The following is a 10,145-nucleotide window of genomic DNA, read 5'->3' as shown; positions in this document are numbered from 1 at the left end:
CAGGAGTTCAAGGCCAAGGTATAGAAGGCTTTTCACATTTTTTAAATGACTCTGTGCTTGAGAGAGTGTGGGAAGGGGAGAAAGGTCCCTGTGTACAGCATAAAGCCTCCCTCCATTCTCAGTGTCCCTTAATCTCACTACCTTGAAAAACCACCACTGAACAGTTTGCCATGCATCCTGCCTCCTTCTAGACATTTCTGACTTGATCATTTAACAGGAATGTAATGACTACCTCCAATGTTCTGGAGATAGTGCTAGATACCAAAGATAGGACCAATGATAAGTAAATAGAAATTTATATATGAGCATATATGTGTCATCTAGACTAGCAATATTTTTTCACTCAATATTTCATGTTAGCATGCAGAAATAATTCATATATCTATATCTATCTATCTATCTATTTATCTATCATCTATATTTGTGGTACTGAGGCTTGAACTCAAGGTTTTGTGGCAGGCCAGCTTTCTACCCCCTTTATTTTTAAAGATAGGGTTTTGAGCTTTGGCTGGGTGCTGGCCTGGGACCACTTCTGACTGGCTAAGCTGAAGTTATAGGCATATACCACTATGTCCTGTTTGTGTTTTGAGATAGGGTCTTCTTAACTTTTTGCACAAATTGGCCTTAAAATGTGGCCTTCCCATCTCCACCTCCCATGTTACCTGGACCAACACATTTATGAATTTTAACAGCTACATCATATTCTGTTAGAAAGATGTGCCAAATAGTATATTACCTATGTTGTTATTGAAATAGCCTGAAATGGAGCTGAGGATATAGCTTAGTTGTAGAGTGCTTCCCTAGCATGAGTGAGGCTCTAAATTCAATCCCAGTTCAATTCCAGCACCGGAGGCAGGGCAAGCTAAAAAAAAAAATGCATAAAACATTTGCCTTTCCCTTTGCTTCTAGAATGTTGATCAACCTGCTTTGGGTGTGGTGCTTGAGCAGAACTTGGCCAGACCTGGTTGGGACACTCTGGGGCCGAGAGACAGTGAGGGCTGCTTGAACTGGCTCTTCCACAGGCCCACAAGTCTATCACAGGAGCCCAGTTTAGAGGGCCCAGAGGGTCAAGGGCTTGGCTGGATTCACACTTAGTCCCTCTAACTCTGAAGTTCCCTCCATCAGTCCCATCACCTTCTGCTGTCCCCAAGTCACCTGCATGTATATTATCGGTACATACTGCTGTGGCATCATCCTGCCTCCTGCATCCCCTTTGTATAATAAATTCTGCAGACTGTTTAATAAACAGGAGGAAGGGAAGGGAAGGAGAGGAGAGGAGATACACTGCAGGTCATGAGCTGGGAAACCAGGGAGGTGGGGGTAGGGGAGTGTGTGTGTGTGTGTGCACACACGCGTGCGCGCGCGCGCGCGCACACACACACACACCCATATGCAGGGGCATGGAGTCCTCTTCTATGGCTAAGGGAAGGAAATGCTGTTGTTTGGGGGTTTTTTCCTTATTGTTAGTATAAAGGTGATGTACAGAGGGGTTACAGTTACATAAGTCAGGTACAGAGCATATTTCTTTGGGGACAACGTCGCCCCTTCCCTCACACTCTCCTAGTCCCCCCCCCCCATCCCACTGATGTTTTACACAGTGAGAGTAGGTAGTGACCAGCCAGGCTCTCGCATCCCTTCCATTATCTGTCCCCAGTCTCCTCACTCAAGGCTCAAGTTTAATCTCCTTGCTGAGACATCGTCCCAGGCTCAGGGCGGCCTTGCTGTTTCCCAGCTGGGTGGTGAAAAACAAAAATTCAGCCTAATTGGTCCCTGGCTCTTTCCAGTGAACGAAGGAGGTTTCTGTTTTAAGAAATGAAGCGACTTCTCAGCGGTTGATTCACTGCCCACAGGGAGATTTCTGAGCCGAGGCTGCCTGGCCTCGGTAGAGATTTGCATACAGCTTCCACTTCCTGCTTCCGAGCCTGTTCTACAACTTACCTGGGCCGGGAGAGGCTGTGGGAGGGAGGGCTAGGGCGACCCGAGGCGGAGAGCGGAGAGTGGAGAGGAGACCACCCCCTGGGCTGGCTGGCTGCCCTGTCGGTCTGTGCTGGATCTAAGGTAAGCAGTCTTACTCTAGCCTCCTCTCATGGCTCAACCACTGACCTATTTTCCAAAACACGCCGTTTTCTCCTAGGCTGAAGCGTTCTGCCCCCCCTATTTTCCTCTGCCCTCACGGCCCCCCAACCCCCCTTAACTTGTTCTGAGATCAGCTCAGGCAAAGAACATGACAGGAAGCTTTTGCAGCCAGAACGTGTTGCTGGTTTAATGTTTCAGGCAGGGGTAAGCCAGGATTAACTCTTTGAAGGGAGAACACCACACACACACACACACACACACACACACACACACACACACGCCAGGATTAACAGAACACACACACACATGTACATTTTTTCCAGCTGTTTGGTCACCATTTGTTTGAATACTAAGTCTCCTCACAAGTTTTGACCAAGAATTCAAGTCCTACTCCTCTCAAGAGCACATGATGGCAAGAATGGAACAGCGTGCCCTAGGTCAAGTCAGTAACAGTGAGAAAGAGAACTCTCTATTTTTTTCTATCCTAGTTCTATGTTGGGGAAATTAAAAAATCCACACTGCATGCTTGGGCCCCAAGTCCTCCTTTAACCCTCTCCACAGCACAGGTAGACAATTTGCTGGCACTGGATAGAGCTTTGGGGGTCCTGAGGGGGGAAATGCTGGTACTTGAACCTTAGAGGCGAATCTAGTTTCCTGTGACTTTTGATTCAAAGTGGGTTTTTTTTCGTTTTACAAATGAGAAAAAGGAGACCAAATGGATCATTTTAAAAGAGGATAGGAAACTTGGCTCCAAGTTGTCACTCTGTTTTGTATAGTTCCATCTCTCATTTTGGCTCCCTGAGGCCTGGATATGTTCATAGTAAACTCTGTGTGTGTGTGTGTGTGTGTGTGTGTGTGTGTGTGTGTGTGTGTGTGTGTGTGTGTGTGTGTGTGTGTGTGTGTGTGTGTGTGTGTGTGGTGTGAACATGATTATGTCCAATTCTTTTCCAACAAAACAAGGCTTGGGTAGTCCCAGAGGGGTAGTAGAAATGGGTGGGTGGTCTTGGGAAGACTTGCTTTGTTTACTGATGGTTACACATACATTTTAACTCCTCTCGACTGTTGGAAAACACCCACCCCACACACAGCAAGGATAAAGCGCTTTGTTTCTTAATTTTCTAGCCTCAAGAATCCAGCACACTGTCAAAGACATTGTAGGCACTGAGGCTCCTTTCCCACAAGCTTCTTGATTGCCTCATCTGCTCTCTAGGCCATAGGTAAAGCAGCCAGAGCAAGTGGTTGGTGAGGCAGGGGGAGGCAGAGGGAGGCTGGCAGAGGCTGGGTAGTGGTGGCTCTGTGGCAGAGCTGCCTATAATGGAGGTATCATTTTTGGCTCTCACCAAATAGGAAGAAACAGAGGATTTCTTGAATTAGTTCATGTCCCACTTGGGTTACCCAGGAAGCATAGCTCCATGCACTTATTCACAGAGACAAGGCAGGCCAGGGAATTGGCAGGCAAGCCCAGCTCCAAAAGCCAGTGGCTGACTTACTTGGAGAAGGAAAACCGTCCTGGCAGGAACAGTCATTGTGTGGGGCCTTTAATGGGAGGGGAAAGGAAATAGTGAAACACATTCTCGCTCCATGGAAGGGCGGTGACTATGATTAGATTCATTATTAGTTGGTGGATACAGTAAAGCCTTAACCTTTTCCAAACCACTGCTTTAAAACAAACACAAAACCTCAACAAGTTGTTATTGTTTCCTTAGGGCAGTTACTTGCTGTAATACAGTTCCAACACTCTTGCCACGTGGATGGGCTACTTCAGGGCCTTTGGTACTATACAACTTTCAGTAGGATATCAAGGCCATGTGATAATCCTCCCGGTGTTTTGTTTTTCATGTTTCTCTGTATTCCCGAGAAGACAGGAATATCAGCATGTTTCACTTGTTCTGAGTTCCCTGATATTTTTTTTTTTTTGAATTTTATTGTAAAGGTGATGTACAGAGGAGTTACAGTTACCTAAGTCAGGTGAACAGTGTCACCCCCTCCTTCATTTTCTCCCCCTCCTCCCACCAAGTTGTATAGTTCATTTGCAACATAGTGTCTGGTATCACTGCTGATTGGTTCACCCTTTGTCCCACTGCCCCCCCCTTTTTTTTTTAGCAAATCACAATGCATCATTATCTAATATCAGACTAACTGCTGTTCAGCTAACTTAGCTTTGAGCCATAAAGGCCCACCACAGTCCTTCTGAATCTGGTGTTGATCCCATTCCACCAGACATGATTGGAGACAGACCGTGGAGCCTCTCTGCCCTGTTGATTGAGTGAGAGCGGCTAACAGAGAGGTCTGGATCATGTGAGGATGTTTTGGAGGGAAAGCTTCCAAACTTGAGGACTCTCACTTTTATAAAATGTGAAAGTCTGCTTCTCCCAGGATTAAGGAGTAACTTCCAAATGCTCAGGAAATTACAAGAAGAGGAGAAAGTCATGTTTACAGGCATCTTTTAACAGGAATTCAGCAAGATAGATAGCAGTGGGGTAGTTTGTCTAAATTAAATCAATGTTGTACACATTGCAGAATGGAAATCTCAGATATATCCTGAATTCAAATCATTTTTCCGCTGCAGGCAATTTTAGATTAGCCTTTAAAGGCACACATATATGAATTGCAGGCAACTGCGGCTGCAGAAGAGAACACAGATGAGAACATTAAACTTTAAATTCCTTTCAGATCTAACTAAATGACCCCTAATGTTTGATCACATTTCCTTATCAAAACAATCCAGCAGCCTTCCCTGAGAAAGCATCTGAGGGCTGCCCCCTGGGCCTCTCCCGTTTCTTCCCACTGCATTGTCACGGAGATATTTTTAGTCCAGAAGCCAGGCTGTCCTTTCCCCCTCCAACACTTCTTGTCACATGCCCACATGTGCTCTGGGCCTGACGGCTCTCCTCTGTGCCTGTGAGGATCCTGGTGGTGATGGACACAGAACTTCCTGGAGACCAAGGAATCTAACCTGACGGAGGGAGGGTAGGCCTCATTCATGTGATCGCCCTTAGAGCTGTACCAGTGTTCCCTGATGAGGCAGCTAAAATCAAGCTGTTTGGGAGGGAAAGGATTAACGTCCCCCTCCTTAGTCTGTGTGCCCCCCAAACCGTCCCCTAGGTTGCCTGGGATCTTGGCAGCTCATTTCGCCATAAAGAGATCTTGGTTCTCCTCTAGGCATTGTTCTGTGACAGGCTCCATGGTTTTCCTTTTTCCTCTCCCTGGATCAACAGCCCTCTGTCCCATCCCAGGACTCTGCTGCCACTCTGAGCTGTTGGTCCAGATGCAATCTGCCCAACAGCTTACCCTGTACTCTCTTGCCTGTTCCCTGTATCCATTCTTTTCCTTGTCTTCCAGCTGACCATTCTCATATTCATAACACATACATATCAGAAGTTAAAGAAATCTCTCCTAGTCTAATGAGGAGCAAGTTAAATTTTTTTCCTTCGGGTTTTCCTTTTTCTCCCCTTCCATCCCTTCTTCTTCACTCTGTGGCCTGGATTCAATTAGAAACCACAAATGTGTGCTTAGAAAAAACATCTTATCTGGAAAAACAACAATTATAACAAAAACAATTACAACAAAAGAACCCGAACCGGTTTTTTGAAGCTATTCTCTGAATGTTTATTAGCAACTTCCAATGCATCAGAATCAGTCTGTTCCCATTAATCCATCTTCTCCTCCCTTTCTGGCACAGAGGTGTCTGGGGGCAAACTTCCTCAGATCAGGTCAGCTAGTGCAAGATTTCACTCAGCCAGACGTGAGTCCTCCAGTGCAGCGTCCTGTCCAGAGCCAGGAAATGACCCAGCATCTACAGGGCTTGCACTGTTTCCCATCCTCTGGCAAATCCAGTGGAAGAACTTTGGTGTAAGGGAAATTCTGCAAGTAAACTTGGAAACATTTGTTCACTCGGGTTTGAATCTGAGCCAAACCCTTTACTCCACTGAGCAAACCAATGTTATGAAAGTTTGCATGCTTTGGGGCAGTAAACAAAGAACATTAATAAGTTTGCTGATTTAAACAAGGGGGGGGAAAACCAGCATCTTTGCCAAGTGCAGTAGCTCAAGTCTGTAATTCTAGCTACTTAGGAGTCAGGATTGAAGGATCAATGGTTCAAGGCCAGCCAGTGCATAAACATTTTTAAGACTGCATCTCAACCAATGGCTGCATCTGTTATCCCAGCTACAGGGGAGGTACAATGGCTGGGCACAGTGGTATGTATCTGTCACCCCCAGTGACAGTGACAGTAAGGAAGATGATTGAAACCCAGGCCAGCCTGTGCTTTGAGACCTTACCTTGAAGATAACCACAGCAAACTAGCTGGAGATGTGGCCCAAGGCTTCGAGCATGAGGCCCTGAGTTTAATCCCCAGTATAAGCTGTCTCAAGTAGATACATTAAAAAATATTCTATGGCTGGGAAGTTGGCTCAGCGGTAGAGCGCTTGCCTTGCATGCCTGAGGCCCTGGGTTCGATTCCTCAGCACCACATAAGCAAAAAGAAAAACACCAGAAGTGGCGCTGTGGCTCAAGTAGTAGAGTGCTAGCCTTGAGCTGAAGAGCTGAGGGACAGCACCCAGGCCCAGAGTTCAGGCCCCACGACTGGACCCCCCCAAAAAAAATATTCTAGCCAGGTGTGAGTAGCTCACACCTGTAATCCTAGCCACTCAGAAGACTGAGATCTAAGGATCACAGTTTAAAGCCAGCCTGGGCAGGAAAAGTCTGTGAGACTCTTATCTCCAATTAACCACCAAAGAGCCAGACATGGAGCTCAAGTAGTAGAGTGCTAGCCTTGAGTAAATAAAGCTCAAGAATAGCACCGGGCCCTGAGTTTAAGCCCTAGGACTGGCATGCACACATAGAAAAATATTTTCTGGAGAATGAAAAACTAAGAATGGATAATTGATCATGGAAAGTATTTGATCCAATTGGATCCTCCACCTGCGTGTGTGTGTGTGTGTGTGTGTGTGTGCATGTGTGTGTGTGCGTGTGTGTGTGTGTGTGTGTGTGTGTGTGTGTGTGTTTCTTCTGTCCACTTGAAATATTCATGTGTCCCTAGGACTCTTCACCCTATTGTTGACCCAAAAGAATGCTAAAGAGGAAAAAAGAAAAGAGAAATCCAAGCAGTTGATCGCTTAGGAGCTGCTTAATGTGGTTTATTAATTACTCAGACTGCTCGCTCCTGCCCTTCCTCTATCCCTTGCTGTTATTTGTCTTCTTCCAGAGACACAGCACCTTCATTAAATCCCATCCGTCCTTGCCTCAGAGACGTCCCCTGGAAGATACCCCCTCTTTAGATGCATCGCCATTTATCATCACCCTTTGTTTGTGCTCTGTCAGCCAGTTTTCAATTTATTTTGAATTCCGTTTATGATTAAAATTTAATGAGATCCAATCAAGCGCTTTTCTCCATCAAGATGCCGGTGTCGTCTCATCGTGCCATCTATTGTAACGCATGAGCAAAAGGCGCTGTAGGTTTCCAGCCTGGTGATGCTTTGCGGAACACAGGTGGTGTGTGTCTGTGCCCCTGAGTGTCAAGGTGAATTGGTATGAAACACTCCAGAAGCTTCTTGGGAGTTCTGTGGCTCCTCACCTCCTCCCTATCCTTCTCCCAAACAGCTATGCCAATCGGTGCATTAGAGCCCCAGGCTCTGAGGTTGAACTGCTTGGATTTGAATCCTAGAGCTGCTTCTCACTGGTCTGTGACCTTGAGAAGGTGTCTTAGCCTCCCTGTGCCTCCATTTGCTTCCATTTGCCCTTCCATAAAGTGGTACCAACAAGAGGGCCTATCAACGAGGGTCACAGTGAGTGATGAATTAGTTAATCAATACTTGAACAATATTTCTCACGCAGAAATATTTCAGGAATTGTTAATAAGTAGAAGGGTAAGATTTCTTAAGTAGATACATTTCTTTAGGTTCATATTTGGATACATTAGCATAATTTTTATTAGCAGTTGGTAAACTATAGGCCACATAACACATGAGCTCTTTTTGAACTAGCGTATTTTTACAACTTTAAGGTTTCTTTAAAAGAAAGAAAAAGAAAAGAAAGGAAAAAGAAGAGCCAAGTGCTAGAATTCATGCCTATAATTCCTGCCACCCAGGAGGCAGATTGGGACAATTGTGGTTTGAAGCCAGCTCAAGCAAAATGTGAGACTCCATATCTCAACCAATAAGCTAGATGAAGTGTCTCACGTCTGTCATTCCAGTTACATGGGAGGCATAGGAGGTATGAGGCCTGCTCTGGGCAAAAACTCAAGACCCTACCTGAAAAACAACTGAAGCAACAAAAGGGATGGAGGCAAGGCTCAATCAGTAGAGGGCTGCTTAGCAAGTTCCAGGCCCTGAATTCAAAGCCCAGCACCGCCCAAAAGAAAACAGAAGCAGAATATGAGACAGAGCATGTAAACAGTAAAGCACAAGCAATCTGTTATTTGGCCTTTGCAGGACATTTTACAACACCTGACCTATATGGTTTAGTGGAAAAACCTAGGAGACTATAGGCTACATTTGCCATCACCGATCATTTGTCATCTGACTTTGGAAAACCTACTTAGACTCTCAGCCTTTGTAAAATAGTTAGGAACAAAATAGCACCTTTCACTCTACCTCTCGCCTAGACTTAAGGACCAAATGAGATGATGGGAATTACCTGTACCAGAAATGACTCCCATATTCACACATTGCTTAAATAGATACAGTCACCCTACATCAGATTCTTGTCTAGAAAGAGTTCAGCCAAATCACTTGTTGCAACAATAATAATATCAATAATAACAACAACAAATAGTTTTTTTTTTTCAGTCATAAAGGGTTTTATTTTAATGTTTCTATTCAGGCACATAATGTATTTTGTTTTTGTTTTTTTTCATTTTATTTTATTTTATTTTTTTGTGAACATACTGTACAGAGGGGTTACAATTACATGGGCAGGATAATGCGTACATTTCTTATCAAGCATTGCAGCCTCCTCCTTTGTTTACCCTTCACATCCCTTCCCAGCCTTCCCCCCCATCTTCCCCCCCCCCCCCCCGCACCAAAGTTGTAAAGCTCGTTTTCGACATGACAACTTGTACTTCTCATTGTTGCAACAGGAACAACAAATAGTTTTTAGAGCTTGCTATGGGTCAAGCTCTACATTCAACATTTCATACCTTTTATTATCCATATAATATTCCTATGCCGCAAGTATTGCTATTTTCTCCATTTTGCAGATGAGAAAAATGAGGCCCAGACAAGTTAAGTAATTTTGTCAAGATCACACATTAGCTATATAGCCAGCAGAGAAAGAATGTAAACCCAGGGAGACTGAAGGCACTGCATGTGCGTAAGAACAGCACTTACCTTCTCATGTTCTAGTAATAGATGGGAGCAAAACATGGGTATACAGTCTATTATGTGTGCTCTAAGAGAGACTTGCTTGCCACACAGGCCAGGACCAGGGTTGGGCCAGATGGGCTGGCAAAGCAAAGTTGGCTTGGTGGAAGGCAAAGAATCAGAAAGGTAGCATCTGAAGAGCAATAGTAACAAGGCAGACTGTGCTAGAGGAGGAAAAGGACTTCTGGGCAGGAGTTGGAGGCAGCTGAAGGAGGTTGACTGAGCTGTGTACAGAAACAAAAAGGAGAATTCTGTGAATGGGACACCAGCGTGCATTGTCACACAGATGTCAAGCTGCTGACTTTCGGTTAAGATGTTCTCTGCAAGGCTGCTATGAGTGGGATAGGATAGTGAAAAAAGGGCTCAGGCCAGCGAAGATAAAAGGACGCCAGAGCTAGAAACTGTGGGGAGAGAGGGAGAGAGAAACTCAAAGAGGTAGGAGACAGACAACAGCTGAATCAGAGAGCTAGCTCTCCACCTCCAGCCCAAGGGTGATGAGCTCCCAGTGAAGAGAAGCTGCTGCGGTCTCTGTAGTCAGATGGGAAGGAGTGAAGGCTCACTTTTCAGCTGTGGCAGTCATTTGTGTGTCCCTGCAGCTGGCCTCTGTTGGTAACTCTGCCCACTGGTGTCTGCATCCTAAGGGACATGTTCACTTCCTCCCTGGGAGGGGCAGGGGGGGGAGGGGGAAAGGTGGGGATCTCACGGCTT

General features: G+C 45.4%; 1 protein-coding gene across 3 annotated transcripts in view; it reads left to right on the top strand.

The window, feature by feature from the left end:
* Positions 1-1,770: 1,770 nt before the first annotated feature.
* The window catches only part of Traf3ip2 (TRAF3 interacting protein 2), a 43,094-nt gene continuing 34,719 nt past the window's right edge, over positions 1,771-10,145 (top strand). For 2 of the 3 annotated variants that reach the window (XM_070024758.1, XM_070024757.1), the window contains exon 1: positions 1,771-2,058. The gene's annotated coding sequence lies outside the window, so the exon portion shown is untranslated. The remainder of the gene's footprint in view (positions 2,059-10,145) is intronic. The other variant, XM_070024759.1, reaches the window with a different exon arrangement.

Source organism: Dipodomys merriami, unplaced genomic scaffold, assembly GCF_024711535.1.
Source record: "Dipodomys merriami isolate MVZ:Mamm:240054 unplaced genomic scaffold, mDipMer1.0.p SCAF_160, whole genome shotgun sequence".
NCBI lineage: Eukaryota > Metazoa > Chordata > Mammalia > Rodentia > Heteromyidae > Dipodomys > Dipodomys merriami.
The sequence above is the reverse complement of the archived record's forward strand: the minus strand, read 5'-3'. Positions and strand labels throughout refer to the sequence as shown.